This window comes from Pseudopipra pipra, chromosome 11 (genome assembly GCF_036250125.1).
Source record: "Pseudopipra pipra isolate bDixPip1 chromosome 11, bDixPip1.hap1, whole genome shotgun sequence".
NCBI lineage: Eukaryota > Metazoa > Chordata > Aves > Passeriformes > Pipridae > Pseudopipra > Pseudopipra pipra.
Window position 1 is genome coordinate 4,463,814 of NC_087559.1, and position 15,769 is coordinate 4,479,582.

The 15,769-nt window shown below is 44.7% G+C and overlaps 1 protein-coding gene across 15 annotated transcripts in view; it reads left to right on the forward strand.

The window, feature by feature from the left end:
* The window catches only part of FOXP1 (forkhead box P1), a 382,295-nt gene that overhangs the window by 249,490 nt on the left and 117,036 nt on the right, over nucleotides 1-15,769 (forward strand). Inside the window, exon 1 of one of the 15 annotated variants that reach the window (XM_064667197.1) lies at nucleotides 7,934-8,320. The exons of the other annotated variants lie outside the window; for them this stretch is intronic. The gene's annotated coding sequence lies outside the window, so the exon portion shown is untranslated. Of the gene's footprint in view, nucleotides 1-7,933; nucleotides 8,321-15,769 lie in introns of those variants that run through there. 15 annotated transcript variants of the gene reach the window in all.

The window sequence follows — 15,769 nt, forward strand, 5'->3', positions numbered from 1 at the left end:
TTATTCTTAGTGATTTTTCTTTTCTTAGAACATTCATTGAGGTTTTTCCCCCAAGAAGCACATGTATTTACGCTGAATGTCGGCACAGGATCGCGCGCACACAGGCATAGACGGCGACACGCGCACGGCCTGGCCCCTCCATCCCGGCCCCACCAGCAGCTGAACTGGTGCCAGCCTCTGAAGTTGTTGTCCCAGTTTGTCACACTTCCAGGTGAAGTACGTGAAAGTGATTATAGGTAATAAATATCTTTTTTTTTTAACTTATTGCAGAGGCAGTTTTTCCCCTGTTAATGAGGGTAATTTGACTTGGTTGAAGGATTGCAGTTCTTAAGAATTAATGCAGCAATCCAATTCAAAGATTTAAAGAGATCTAAGATTTTTCACAGGTCGTGTGCTAGTGAATGTGCTCCTATCACATAGCAGCTAATGGACTTGAACAACAGTCTGTCATTTACTGTTACCTCAGTGTATAGCAGCTTTGCCCTTGATAGCGAGTATACTTTCCCAGCAGTGCAGGTTATTTAGTAGTGCGGTGTATTTGTAACACTTTTAAGAGACAGTATCCGATTTCTAACAGCCCTAATTACTGGATGAAGAGAGGTTACCTTTCTGACTTTTTTAATTACGTGTTTGGATCCTAATCTGCACAAGCCTAAAGTGTTTTAGGCTCTGATAGCTGACTCCTCTTTTTTTTTTTTTCAAATTTATCTGTCTGTATACACATCTATAAAATAATTTCTGTGTTGCATTTTCCCTGTATCAATGCTCAAAGGTTAATTTTATAAATATGGAAGTGTTAGGCGCTGGTCTCCATAAGATTCTCTTGTTTTTATGGACGCATTATTACCTTTTAACAGTGTTTCATAGTGACTTATTTGTAAATGCTATTGGAAATGCTCTAATTTCTTGATCCTATTATGTTCCTGGATATGAAAAATCCTATTGTAAGGTAATTAGAAGGATTCTCTTCTATTTAAATGTGTGTTCTCTAGACAGTGTCACTCTATACTCTGCACACAAGAACCTTTGTTCCTTAATTAGAAAAAGGACTAGAGCTCATTAATTGTGGGTACAAAGTGATGTCTGCTCAAATGGAGAAGCAATAATACAGTTTAAATAATGATTGATCCTACACTTTAAGTCTTATACTATTTTGTACTGATAGTGATAAATAAGTAACACATAATGCAGGTTGCAAAGCGTTGTGTGAAGATTTTTATTGAAAGATCTCTTTTTGCAAGGATAAACCTGTGTCGGGCACAATAAATAAAGGATGGATGGTACATACACAGCCTCTGCCATAAAGGAAAGTCAGCATTTGTCAACAACCGTACCGTAGCAATAGCTGAGCTACTGGAGTTCACTCCACCCCATACTTTAGAAAATGAAATAATTGTGAGAGCCGTGCAGTCAAAAGCAGTTTGGATCTTGGCCTTACAGAGCTATTATTGTGATGAAAAGAATACTTTAATTACTGCTCGCAAACAGGATGAGTTAGAAATGTTTGAGTATTTTGCAGAGTGTTTTCTTTTGGAGACAAGTGTACTTTCTTCTGTGAATTTTACCATCTCCCTGCCATCCCCCTGGGAGGAGAAGGACAGACTAGGGAAGTTCAACCCAAGATCCTTCACCAGAAGGCTTCGGTTTATGTGATGGCCACAGAGCTGGGGTGGGCTAAGATGTGTACCACATGTCATCCGAAGGCCGGGCAGGCTCCCAGCAAAGGCCCTTCCCAGAAATCAGGAGTAGGTTGCACTGAGCTTGGTGGTCCTGCTGCCAGGGTGGGCTGCTGGGATGGTGTCTGTGTGGGTTTGGAGTTTAGGTCTTGTCACCTGAGGCTGGTCTGGGGAGAGCAGGTCATTGGGATGTGCGCTGGTCGAGGGTGATGCCTCTCGCACTCCTCAGCCCGCCGCTCCATCTCCTCCACAAACCCAGTGTTGCCCATTCCTCTCCTTGCCCCACCTTGCCTCAAAGACTTAAGAAAGAGAAAACCTTTCTGATTTTTTCTAACCCTAATGAAAACATACATTAACAAGGCAAAGCCTTTCCCATGTGAAGAGTTGGAAAGTTGGAAGGTTATGCTTGTTTTCCTGCTGTTGGTTTCACTAATCAAAATGCTAGACCAGGGTATATATTTAACTCAAAGTGTATCAGCACTAGAACCCCAGAATATCCTTCTCTGCTGTATTCCTCTAGGTGGGAAAGAAAAATAGTTTTTAAAAGATAAAAAACCTGTTCTTCAATTGACTATGCAAAAATCTTATTGCAGTATTTATTCCAAACCTGCACACATAATGTTCAGTCAAGGAGAAAACAGCAAAAAACAGTTGTTGATGGACTTAGGCGAGAACTGGATTAAATAAGCATTAGTCTACTGAAGCTGATTACAGGAATATGAAAATGCAGTATCTTAATGGTACATATTTTCATGTGGCAGCTCAGTTGCCTTTCATTTTGCAGCTAATATGTCTATTCTTATGAGTCATTTACTTCTTTAATTACCTTTTGCAGGCAAGGCACCATGGTATATTAATGTGAATGATTTTTACTGCCAGTTTATCATACAATGCCCCAGAAGTTGAAAGGCGTAATTGACTTGGAAGAGCAGCTCATGAAGGAAACAATATTTAGTTGACAGTTTTCCTTGTACTCTCTGTTGACGTTTATGAGTTTACACTATGCTAAAGGAGTAATAAACACAATTTTCTTTCAATAACAGGAAAGAGTCGCTTTTAAAATATATTTGTGGAAAACAGATTTGTTCATTTCTTGAATAATATAAAATAATGCCTTTCCAGTGATGAGATGTATATAAGATTGTCAATTGAATTAAACCTCGGAAGGTGCATTTATAACCTGCCTTAGAGCGTTAAAAGGTATTAGTGTGCATGTGAATTGAATCAGTTAGATGAATATTTAAATTATACACAGATTTGGATAAATCATATTCAGATCTCTGTGTTAGATTATTTGGTGGCCTTCTCTTGCTGTCGAGGGCGAAAGTTTGAAGTGGGAATTTGAGGGACAGAGGCTCTGTTTCTGGAGATGGAAGAACACCCATCTGAGAGCTCCTGATAAAACCCCAATTGGAGGATTATTGAGGAAACTTTCTATAACTTTCCTGAAGCCAGAGGCTTGAGGAAGGTTTAAAATCAGCTTTGCAATCCGTCAAAGTCCATTTTCTCCTGGAATGCTACTTTTATTGAAATGACCTTGTCAAATCGCAAATTCTTTTTCCCAAGCATCCCCAGGACCGTGTGCAGGTATGATTAATCATCCCATCCTGCTTTAATTAATTTAAAGGCGCCCATGGCCGGGGCGGGAGGAGCAGCCGGCTGGCGAGGGCAGCACTTCCCCGCTCGGCTCGCAGAGAGTTAAACTTTTCACAGTTTTCCCGATTGTTTGCAGTTCAGCCCTCTGCAACATAATGAAAGTTTTCGAGCCATCTGTTGTTAAGCTGGCGGTGAGCAAGGCCAGTATATCCAAACAAAGTGCTGGCCTGCTGTAAACTGAACCTGTCAGTTTAGCATAGCTGGGCTGACCTCCCCGGGCGCGGGGCAGCGGGTACCAGGCACTGGCTGCCTGCTCGGCTTCCAGGGGAACTTCTTGGGGGGACCGTGTTTACTTTTTCCACTTAGCGTTCCTCCCACAGGCTTGGACTAGTTTATACTAAATCTTTAAATTGACACTGGCTTCTTTTTTTTTTTTTTTCCCCTATTCTGAACTTTCTCTTTTTTTTTTAATCTTTTGGGGGCATACCGAAAAAATATATTAAAATCCCACAGTGGCTGGAATTTGAGCTTTTTGGAGGTGATGTGGAGGGTCACGGGACAACAACCTCTATGATTCTGTAACTCAGTGCATGCGCGTGTGCTGGCAAGATTGTCTCTCAAAAGAAAGAGGCATGTTCCCAAGTATCCCAGCTTGCTTTCCAGTTCCTATTGTTCCCTTTGTTCTGTATTATTTAAGATCAGTTACTCATTTGCTTCAGAGGATTGGGAATAACAGGCAAGGTAGAGCACAGAGCCCAGCATCTATTGTCTTCCTGGGAGCCAGGACTGCATCCAGGGTGGCTGGAGCAGCCTTCCTCCTGCTTCTGTTTGCTTCTGCCCGGGGGGTTGGTAGTTCCAGCATAAGGTACTAGAGAATTTGAAACTTTCTGAGCAGAATTGCCAAGATCAGGCTGAAAATGCCCTTTATTCGCAGGACTGTGGGCTTGGGGATTGTTTTCCTTTCTTGTTGATACGAAATGAAATGCACGGTAGTTTGGCCTCCCCTCCTCTGCCTCAATGTGTTTGTGCTTTTTCCAGGCAATCCTCAGATTGCCTTCTCTTTTTCCTTCTTCCGTAAATGCTATTTCATTTATTCCTCCTTATCTGGGATGTAATACATGTCATTTCTCTGCTGATATTCACTCAATAGAAATGGGTTTTGGGACTGGCAACAAAACTCGAAGTGCCTGTGCCAGGAAAGTGACTATTAGGTATTACCTATTCTCGATGTTTGTCTTTTGGACTAGACCTACAGTAAATACCTTTCTGCTACCACTGCTGCCAATTTCAGTCTTTGCTTTCTACACTTGTGCTGTACCTGCTTGCCGGTCTTTGGCTGGTTGCAAGTGTGTTTTACTTACCTCATGATTCTTGGAAAGCAAACCTGATCGTCAGTGACCCCAAATGCTGCAATTCTCAGTCAGGAGGAGTTTTGCCTGAGGAAGAGCTGCTGAATTTGTGCCGCGTGTGAAACCAATGCGCCTTTGAAAAAGCACTTCACAGCCAGTCGGTATCTTCACGTTGTGGTGCAAATGTACTGGAAGCTCTGGAAAAACAGTGAAAGTCATACTTGGCCTTTCTAGAAGACCCCAGCAAGGGCTTGTGCCGGTGCCCACCAGAGGGTAGGAGTGCCCAGGGGATGAGGGGAAAGGAGTATGTCAGTGGTGAAAAACACTCAATTTTAAATTAAAATGACTGCACTTATGAGGAAACCCCATCCAGCTCTAATCTGTTTGTAAGGTGACTGACACATAAAGTGCTTTTTGTTTTAAGGTAGAGGGAAGTGCATTCAGGATAGAGTTTCTGGCATAAATGTCAGGTGCAACGCAGTGCATGCTCACTCAAAAAGTCAAGCAGATAACCTTGGCATTTAGGGACATTGCCTTGTATAAAACGGAATTGTATTTTGTTTTTAAAAAGGAGGACTACATTAAGAGGTCACCTATTAGCTGTGTTTTTGCTAGCTGTCTGAAACTCAGCTCTACTGTCTATTAAACTCAAACCACTATGTAAACATTCCTGTGTTGTTCCTGGTCTCTACAATGGCCAAGGGGATCAGGTTTCACCTGCCTGCACATCTTCAAGCAATTAAAGCAATTAGCTTGAAGCCATTTCACATTCAAGGTCTACTGTGACATTCAAGTCCAGAAGAAGTCTAGGGGAAAAGGAAAAAGAGGAGTATAAAGGGCCGCTGTGCAGCACATGCACAGGAATAACCTGCGAGGGGGTTTTGGACTTACAACGACTTCCAAATGCGGTCAGGAGGCTTCGCAGCAGGCATGCAAAGTTGCTGCTGAGAAAGGGAAAAGATAAAGAAAAAGCACCTAATGATCCTTTAAATTATACCCAAGTTTTGCACTGGGAAGGGAGGGGGAGGAGGGAAAAATAGCAACATGATTTGGAACGATATTTGAGTGAAATAATACTGTGTTGGTCTTATTTACTGATATTTCTCCTGGCATGGAGATCATGTTTTTCTTCTCATTTAGGTGGGGATTTATATTTGGTGTTTACATTGTAAAACTACACTCACTCTGGCTAATGTATCCCTTACAATGACATTCAGTGCAGAGTTTAGTGATTCCAGCAGTAAGTCTTGAAAGCTGCTATTTTTTAAAAGGTTGGAGCAGATTAGTGGTGACCTTAAAAGATTAAACTAGTACAGTTTAAAGATAAATAATCAGCCTTTAGCACATTAGATAGCTACATAAGCATGACAGAAGGTGACTTTCTTACAACAGTTTCAGAATCCAGGCAGCATTTTTACATTTGAAACTTGACTAAGGCAGGGAACGGTGGTTTGCAGAAAGCGAGACATAAACTGATTGCACCACTTCAAATTGGTTAATACAGTTTTAAATCCACAGTTTTCCTGTTGGTTTTATTATTGAGAAGAGGCTAATTTTAAAAGCTATGCCTGCTGCAGAGGAAGATCTTGCTTTGCCGTCCCGGAGGGTGTTCTTAATCAGAAATAACCGCAGGCTAAATTATAATGTGGAATCCTGCTGCCCTTTAACCTAACACTGCTGCTCATTCAGTGTTTGTTAACAAACAGCTCTAAGTACAAAATTGTTTGAGAATTACTTTTTCATTATATTTGCTGACTTCAATTAGAATAAGAAGCTTATTTGGGGAAGAAAAATTAAAAATGTATGGGTTTCTAGAGAAAGTTTCAGCAATTGTTTCCCGGCAAGCATCGCCTTTGAAACATAGCTGTGGACTCCGTGGCACACGTAATTCAATTTAAATAAAATTACCTTCTGAACTAATATTTCTGCACCAGTGGCAGAGGCAGAGCTCAGGAGCATCCCAAGATTCAGCCCTTTGATAGATGAACAAGCTAAAATGGTCGCAGGGATTGAGGCCAGGACCCCTCTTGTGCCTTGCAGGGGGATGCGATTCCCCCGTTCCCTAACGAAGAGGCACTGATTCCCCATGCCTGTGATGTTGGGGAGGGCTGGGCTGTAGACAGAAGTGGCACAGTGTCCTATTTTTATTTCAGTTTCAATAACACATAATTGAAATGTATACTTGGCAAATTAATTGGTGAGTTGAAGGTAAGAACTGCTGAGTTAGTAGAGACGGCACGAGCCCTGCTCTTTTTTTCCCCTTAAGTTTACATGCTGGAGCGGAAACGCTGCGGTGCTCAGAGAGGAGGTGATGCCTCTGTAAAGCAGATCTTTCCAATTTTATTTTTTTTCTAGCTTAGTCTTCTGTTTCTATGATCTGCCTTTTGAACTGTTTTTGTGGCTGATCAGTTCCACCTAATATGTCTCTTGATTTCTGCTATTGTAATACTCAGACGACATGCTGTTCTCTTCATTTTTATAAGCTTTAGATGCTCCTGCCTGTCATACTCTGGCGGTTTATCTTCAGCGTCTGGATTTGCTTTCAGACTTGCATGTCTATCAAGCTGCTGTTGCTTTGAATGTGAGATCAAAAGAAGATGAATTCCAGTAAAAAATTTCCTTGTATGAAGAAAAGATTGGGGGCCTATGTAAACATCCCACTGACAGCTCCCAATGAGTTATTTTAGCAGAGCATTAGCACCCAGAAATGACAGACAGTCCAAGACTAGATGCTAAATAACAAATCAGTCCCTTCAGTGGCAGCAGCACGTTGCCACAACAGCAATACATTTTCTAAAGGAATCCTGTTCCTCTTTTTTATTGAATATGGCTGTTCGACTGCTCATCTCTTCACGAGCTGCCTTTGAGTGCCAGCCCCAGTTTACTTTTTCTTGACAATATCTGTGTCATGTCACCAATATGACAGCAGACAGGGCTTTGATAATTGGGTGGGGAGACGGTTAGTTAGTCATCTCGAGTTAAATAGGTAGTTTGTTTTAGGGAGGGGAAGGAGACGACGAAGGAGGGGATAGCATCTGCCGGAATGCTGAACTCACGCTTTCGGAGATGCTGGATGCAAGTCTCCGTGCCCGAGACAAGTTGTATTTTTGGGTGGTTGTTTATATTTCAGTTCACGCAGTTAGAGAAAACAGCTCTGCAGCCCGGCCAGCCTCCTGAGCCAGTTTTCAGAGCAAGTCACAGCACTGTCAAGGGTAGGAACGTCAAGCTTGGCTGGACTTACGTGCAAATCCAAATTTACCTAGACACAAAAGTGAGGTGTGCTTCTTGCTGCTGTTTGGTCTGGTTGGGGACATAATTAGTTCTGCATGTTTCTGCTTAGAGATGGGGGGGATTTAATAATGCAGAATCACTAGATTTTTGTGCCTGGTGTAGTGCTGAGCCCAACTTTGAGATTACCTGTGAGGTCTAGCCGATCTCACCACTTTGCAAGGGAAGAATTAGGGAAGGAATGCTTTGCGGTTTCTTTGTCATTTAGTAAAAGCAGAGGTTGCTACTGTGGAGGCAGAGCCCGGTGGCTGCCGCGAAGGGCAGTGCTCCAGCGTCTCCCTCCAGCCTGCACTCCGGCTGCACAGCACTTCCTGTTTATTCAAACATCTTTTTACCATTCTTCAGCCCCCGCTTCACAGAAACAGCCAGAAACACATCTCCAGCGCGAAGACGGAAATCTAAAGGCAGACAGTAAGAGCTCACTCTGTTAAACTCTTCATTTTCTCTGCGAGCGCTCAGAGGAAAGGAGCGTGCAGGCAGGGCTGAACTTTTAACACGCTGCCTTGCGCAGGCAGCTTGGAGAGGGGAATTGCGTTGGTTCAAAGAAGCTGGTTCAGGTTGTTTACTGAGGTGTTGACAAGGGTGGGTTTTTTGGCATGGCTTCGGAGAACCATGGAGAGGACCAGGTCCTCTTTTGGGGTGCCCATCGCCTTGCGGTGTCGCGGGAGCAGCCATGTGTCACTGTCCCTGCTGCCCGGCCGGTGCTGCGGCTTCTCCTCGCGCTTGCACAAGTGCCAAAATAACTTAAACAACAACCCCCCCTCAAAAAGGGAAACGTGGCTGCTGTTCTGGGCAGCACAAGCGGCGCAAGCCCACTGAGTCGCGTTTTTGTTTTCTGCAAATTGTTTGCATCGTGGCTCTGGCACTGTGTGCGAACCAGCCTCGCTAATATTTGTACCAATTTCATGCTAATAAAAATCAGGCTGCTGAGACAAGCATGGCTATTATCTCATTCATATGACTATTGTTTAGACCTGTGGTACTACAAAAGGAAAGGGAAAGCGTGCTCATGCCGGGTAATGGTTGTTAACTTCTCACGTGAAGGATTTTCTCTGCAGTTTTTCAGTATTAATGATTGTTGTATGAATGGTCTTCAGGGGTTGTTGGAAGATAGTGTGGATCCTCTGGGTAATCCGTGTCGCAACACAGATGCTGGATTTTTTCCTCTCTGTTCAAGTGACTTAAAAAGCTGCTTGATATTTCTCAGTGGTTTCTCCCCCTCAAAAGTCCACTGACATAGCAGGTAACTTTTTTTTGGCAAGCATTCGTGGTGCTCGTACAGTGTGAAATATAAGAGAAAATGGAAAATATGCTGCCTGCCCTATGGAGAAAACCCATCCTCCTCGAGGCTTTTCCTGCCTCTCTGAGATCCAAATACACTTTAAAATTTTAAACCGTAAACCCCCATCTTCCTAGAAGAGAGAGCAAGAGAGAGAGAGAGAAATCAAGCTGTGTGTTCAGCCAAACCGCAAGTACAACAAACATATTTTGAAAATATATTGCTAGTCTGGCTTTTTAATGTTCAGAAGTTGTTCTACTTTGCAGAAAAAAAAATGGTGTTTGCAACTGCCTTAAGGACAATTTGTTTAACAGTAGGAGTAATTGCATGGGGAAAATGGAAAGAGTGACTGAAGTTATTTACTCAGATGTTAGTGTAGGTGTGGGGCAGAAAACTCTCTGTGGGAACAGTGGGCTGCTTTTCTTGGTATCTTAGTCTATTTGATGACCATCAAATTTCCCAGCTCACTGGTTTTGTTTTTTCTGGATGGCATGTTTGATTATTTATCAGAAGGGAAAGGGAGTAGCTGAAGCAAATAAACATGTGACCAAGCTGTGTTTTGTTTTCCACTCAGAAGGCCGTGCCCTTTAACAGATATACAGAAAATAATAAATGTATTGTTTTATGATAAAAGGAAATTATGTGTATCATTTTCTTTAGCAAGGCCATTAACCCCTTGTGCTCAGTGGTCTCCGCCTTCTGGCAGCTTGTTGGGTTTGCAGCTGGGAATTAAAAGCACTTAAGCCCCCCTCTTGTGTGGAACGTTTCCATGGATTACTGCTTCTCCCCTTTGGATTTGCTGGATTTATTACATAGTCACACAGCCCTGGTCATCTCCCGGGTCCCGCTTGGGGTGTGACTGACTAAATGAGAGGCACTTTGAATTTTCAGAAGGGTGCTGACTTCCAAAGAAAACCTTGGCGAGTGCTGCTGGGATCTTCCTGCCTCCAGTGCTGGTGTCTGTGCAGTGCGAGGGGTTGCAACTGTGTTTGGTCCGTTACAGACAGTGTCAATTTATGGGATTCTTCTTTAAATGCCAGGTGTCTAGCATGTAGCGTGTTGTATTTCCTTTATAATACCGGCTTAGGACAATGCTCATTATCTTCCCTGAAAAAAAACCCACCCTATAAACTAAATCACTGTCAGGAAGCAAAATACAGGTTTGCCTCATCTCCGGGAAGCATGTTGCATGCTTTAGCTGCTTTTATGGGATTAAAAGAAACAAGTTAAGACTGTCATGCACATGAAAGGAAACCGAGATGTGGTTTGTTTCACATTGTGCAGGTAGGTATAAATTTAATAGACTGACTTGCTTTCAAAATCTCTCTTTGTCTCCCCGAATCTCATGTCAGTTCCAGCGCGTTGATGAGCTCCGCGGTCTGTAATAGCGCCTGACTGCCGCTGCCCCGCAGGTGCTGGATCGGCAGGAGGGTCCTCCTCCTCCTCCTCCTCCTCAGGGATGTAGGTTTCCTCTGAGGAATGGCTTCAGATTAAAAGAAAGGAAAATTTGCCTGACATCTTGAAGTTGCGTTCAGTCGCAACTTCCGTCACAAAAACCCTCCGTGGCTGGTGGGTCAGGGGAGGAGGAGGTGGATGCTTCTCTCCCCTGGCTCCAGGGGGTCAGTGCTCCATGGAGAGCCCAAATGGATGGCAGGGACTGAAGCTGTGGGTTTAGGTTTGAGGGAGGAAAAGTGGCAGTCGAAATAGCAGGCAGAGGAAGGGCTGGCAAAATAAGGACCTGAAACTTCAATGTGATGTGAAGAAGAAGAGGAACTGAGCAGCTTGGGGCCAGGTGACATGGGCAGGGGCTGGGATGGGGGACGTGGCTGGCCCCCCTTCCCCACAGCTCCCTGAGGGTTGAGGAGGCTTGAGACAGGCTGAGGAATGGGCTTTGGGATCAGCGGTGCAGGATGAAGGTACCCAAGAAGACAGAGGTGTAGCAGCAATTGCATCCTGTTGGTCTGGGGATCTCCAGCCCTGGCTGAAGTCCTTGGGCAGGCACCCATGAAGGACAGTTAGAGAACCTATCCATGGGGAAAGCTTCCTCCCAGCCTCCAGCAATTAAAGGTTGGCTCGTGCCCTGAAGCATAAACATTCGTACCTTGGTTTCTGTTTTTATCTTTCCAAAGGTAGCTGTAAATGTTCTCATTACTATCTGTGCAAGTGTCTAATCTTTTCTTTCATCCTACCCATGCTCTTGGCACTGGTGATATCTTGTGACAGTACGTTCTAGGCGTAATTATGAGTTGTGTATTAAGAAAGAAAAAAAAATCCCTTTATCTGCTTTATTTTTTTTTGTTGTTTGTTGCTTCCTGACTTCATTCAATGTCCCCTTTCTCTTGCGTTATGAGAAAGGGCAAAAGCACCAGATGTACCTTCTCAGACCGAGTCACAATTTGTGTACTTTTATCATCTCCCCTCTTACTCATCTCTTGCTAAACTAAACACTCCCACCCTTATCAATCTTGCCTCGTATCTGCCGAGGCCTCTAATCATTTTTGTTGCCTCCATCTGAACCTCACCTATTTTTGTTTTATCAGAATCTGTTAAAATTAAGGTTTTTAGAAGCTTTTCTAAATTAGGCTGTGCCATAGAAGTTGAGTTGCAGCATTCATTTTCTATGTTTTGGGCTGTCCCAATGTTTTGCTTCCTTCGTTCGTCCAACAGCAGTTGGATGGAGCGTGGTGAGATGTCCCCAGTCAGGGGCTGTATTTCATGGGCCTCTGAGTACAAGTTTGTCATGCAGTGTTTTGGAAAACAAGCTTAAAATATGTTCCCTGTTTTGTTGACCACACAGGGAAGCGCGCAAGCAGCTGTATGCAATATACTATTTATGTTGTAGCAACAAAAAGGCCCTCTTCCTTCTCCCCCCCACCTTATCCCTCTTTTCTTCTCTATTAAAAAATATGAGAACTTCCCGTGCTTTTGACATCCAAGAAAAACGCGGCTCAGCAGTGAATAGTCCTCCAAATATTCAAAGGTCTGGTTCACTTCTGGATAAACACAGTAGTTTAGAATCTGATCTCGAGCCTACAGAAACGAGCTGGAAATCCCATAAGATTTTTTTCATCACTCAGACACAGTTCAGTTCTGGTTCAGTTTGCGCAGGGAGCCAAGATTTGTATCCTTTCTCATTTTACCAGGATGTGTTGGCCCATCCCTCCTTTCTTGCTGGTACAGACCGCTACATGCTGTGAGTCTTGGCATGCCAAAATAAAGAGAACCATTTTTAATGTTTGGGAACTTTTTGCCAGATGCTTTTTAAGTGACTTTGATGAGTCCTGACTGTGACTCTTTAAAAGAGGGGACAGAAGGTGTTTTTACAGTGTAACTGCCTGAGGATTTCATTTATGCCTCAAAAAAGGGATTTTTGTAGCCATTGTCCCCATTGTGGCTGGTTTGGGGTTCTCAGGTTCCTGGTGTTTGCTGAAGTTGATCTCTTGCCCTGCTACTCCTTGCTGGCTGCCCCCTTCATCCAGGTAGCATCTGAGTATTGAAGAAAATACCTCCCCCATCTTTTCCCTGAAGTTGGTGGAGTTCATGAATAAATTACAAAATGGAAATTATTGTTTTGGAGGCAAACTCTGTTGTTCCCCTGTGTGGGGCTGGGTCCTTGCTGCTGCAGAGCTGGGATAGCAGGCAGGGATCTTGCCAGCCATGGGATGGGCTGTGGGATGGCAGGGCAGGAGCATCTTCCTCCCACCAGCAGGAGTAACCTCAGGGCCCACGAGGATGAAGTGCAGCAGTGCTGGGGCACAGGCAGCTCCACCCTGTGGGTTTGGAAGAAAAGGTTTTTGTTTCCAGTGCCTTTTTCTGGAGGGAATCTCCTCAACTGGTAGCCAGAATCTACTCCAGAGGAAAGAAACTAAGCGTGCTGGAAGAAAAATAAAGACTCGTCTTCTTTCCTTATGACTAAACTATTCTAGGAGATGCTTCAGTTTGAGGCACATTGCCAGCTCCCTTGCTCCAGGCCTGCCCCCATCACATCAGGGACAGGATGTGAGCCAGGGTTTGTACATGCGGACCTCCAGGTCCCTTCTCTTTTTCCAGCATGGGAATCACCCATTAGTCACTTGGCCAGACCAGTCTGCTGTGTCTGAGCAAAGCCTTCAGGGCCAGCTGATCATTTTATGGAGTGAAAGATTGCTGCTGAAGCTCCCCTCCTTGATGAGCTGGCTGGTAGCCCTTGGAGGGAGCCAGCCTTGCAGCGGAGCTGCAGCCGAGCGAGGCACTGGGTACCAGCAGCATCTCCCCAGGCTCACAGCGTCCCTCTGCAGCACCAGTGGCCTTGGGTACAGAGTAGCTGGAGGAGGATTATTTAAGGAAACAAGGAAATAGAGGATGAGATTGGGATGGGGATTTTTTGAATCCAAGGCTGTTCAGAAGGCTGGACAGCAGGGATGGATCACCAGGTTATGTTGCATCCTACCTGTGTCCCATAGCAGAGCTCCTCGTCCTGCCTGTAGCTCTCCTCAGGCTTCCCTGCTGCAGTGCTGGGAGCAATGTTGGGACTCTTGGCTTTGTTTCGTTTTGTGTGTGGCACATAGGGTCAGCAGGGTGGAAATAGGGAGGGAACACATAGCAGCTCATTTCCCAGTTCTGGAGGAAGATGGAAGAGCTGGGCACGAATGTCAGAGGGAAAAAGTGCTGCAAGAACATCTGCTTCTCTCTTTTGCATCTTCTACATTTTATTCCTCCTCTTCATTTTGGTTCTTTTCCTATTCTCTCTAGTTGGTTCATCTCACCTCCCCCTGTTCTGTTCCTCCCAGAGGAACAGCACTACCCACTGCTGTTGCTTTGCACTATTTTTTATTTTTTTCCCTTTTGCATATTGCTCCGCTCCTCGCTGGTTTCCACACGTTGAGCGGCTCCTGAGCCTGCCGGAGGAGAGCTGCAGCAGGGCTCCCCTTCCATGTGTCTGCCTCCTACCTCTGCTCCTCTACATCTGCTGCTCCAGGAGAAGAGAGTGTCGCAGGAGAGGAGGTAGAGGAGGCAAGAGTGGGAGAGACATGAAGCAGCTCTGAAGCTCGGGTGCATCCAGGCTTCCGAGCTTGAGAGCTGCATCTTGCCACTCTGCTGGGAGCAGCTGTGGAGTGGAGTGGGGTGTGAGGACAGATGGGAGCTGAGAAAGAAGAGAGATTGCTGGCTGAGTCTAAATTCCCCCTCGTCCCACCCAGGAGAAACAAAGGTACTTGCCTTGCGAGACTAAATGGAAGCAAAAAGCCCTTCTGGGAGGTGGGCCACACTCTGCTGGGAGAGGCGCCTGTAGCTGCCAGCCGGGCGGTCCCTCAGTGCCTAAATCCATCGTGAAACTTGGGGAGAAATAGATGGTGAGAGAACTGCATGCCTGCTGCTGCAAAGCCATGCTTTCCCAAACCTCAGTGGGGAAAGCTGAGCAGCAGGGTTAGTTTGTAAGGGCATGGCTATCAGAGGTTAACACAGAAGGTCTTGCTTCTGGAGTCTGGGACCGGGGTAGTGTTATGTTTGCTCCAAGGGTAGATTTTGCCCTTAAAATATCTTCCTTCTCATTTCTCTCTGCTTGTTTTGTTGTATTTTGCTTTTTAATGACCATAACTGAAATAACGGACAGATGATGATGTTGGCTGGCAAGTAACTTTCCTGATTTACTGCTTGGACAGTTCAGATGGCAGCAGGACCATCTCTGATTTCTGGGAACACTTCCTTCCTCCTTTCTCAAGTTGCCTTCCTGATAAGCAGCTTTGTCCACCTGGAAAGGCCCCAAATCCGTAGGAATCTGTAAAAACACGTGGGATTTTGGTTTGTTCCCTCCTTGCAACTTCTGTGTGCACGCTTTCCATTTTGGAGGCAGCCAGTTACTGCACAACTGCCCTGGAAATTGGCAGTCAGACAGGACGCCTGTTTCTTTTGCATCCTCATGGCCGTTGCTCATCTCTCCACCCTCCAATGTACATACCTTTCCATACCTCCTGCAGTTCCCTGGATCAGTCTTTCCATGCCTTATAAACCTCAGGTATGGAAACAAGCTTCTTCTGGTGTTAGAGCCAGGCCTGTTATAGCTGTAAGTCATCGTATTTCATTAATAACTGATTGATACTAATATCAGTTGGAGCAGATGGGAAGGGAGGAGCTGGAGCTCTTTTTCTTCAATAGAAATAGGCCAATGGAAAAAAGTTGGAGAGTCGCTGCCTTGTACTGGCTGCAGTGGTGGAACAAGTTAGCAAGAGGCTCCATGCGACTGGATCCTGTTACTGTTTTCCTTATGTACTGACACTGTAAGCAAGTATATGGCATTTAAGCAGCATTTCTATTTTTAAAGTTCTACCCTCTTTTTCCAGTGTATTTCCCTTCCCCAACCCCCTTCCCGAATCGGGAGTTTTTGGCCACATGAAGTCAGAGGCAGGGCTGCATTTTTCAGCAGAACTTGCCCAAAGAGGATGATGAAACTGAAAGGTCGAGCTTGCGTGAAAATGCCAAATTACAGCAGTAACTGGGGTGATAACACTGCCCAGTATTCCGGGCAAACAACAGCTGGGCAAACAAGTCACGTTCTGTCTGTCTTGCAATAAAATTGTCTTGGTCATCTCAAATGTGTACTTTTT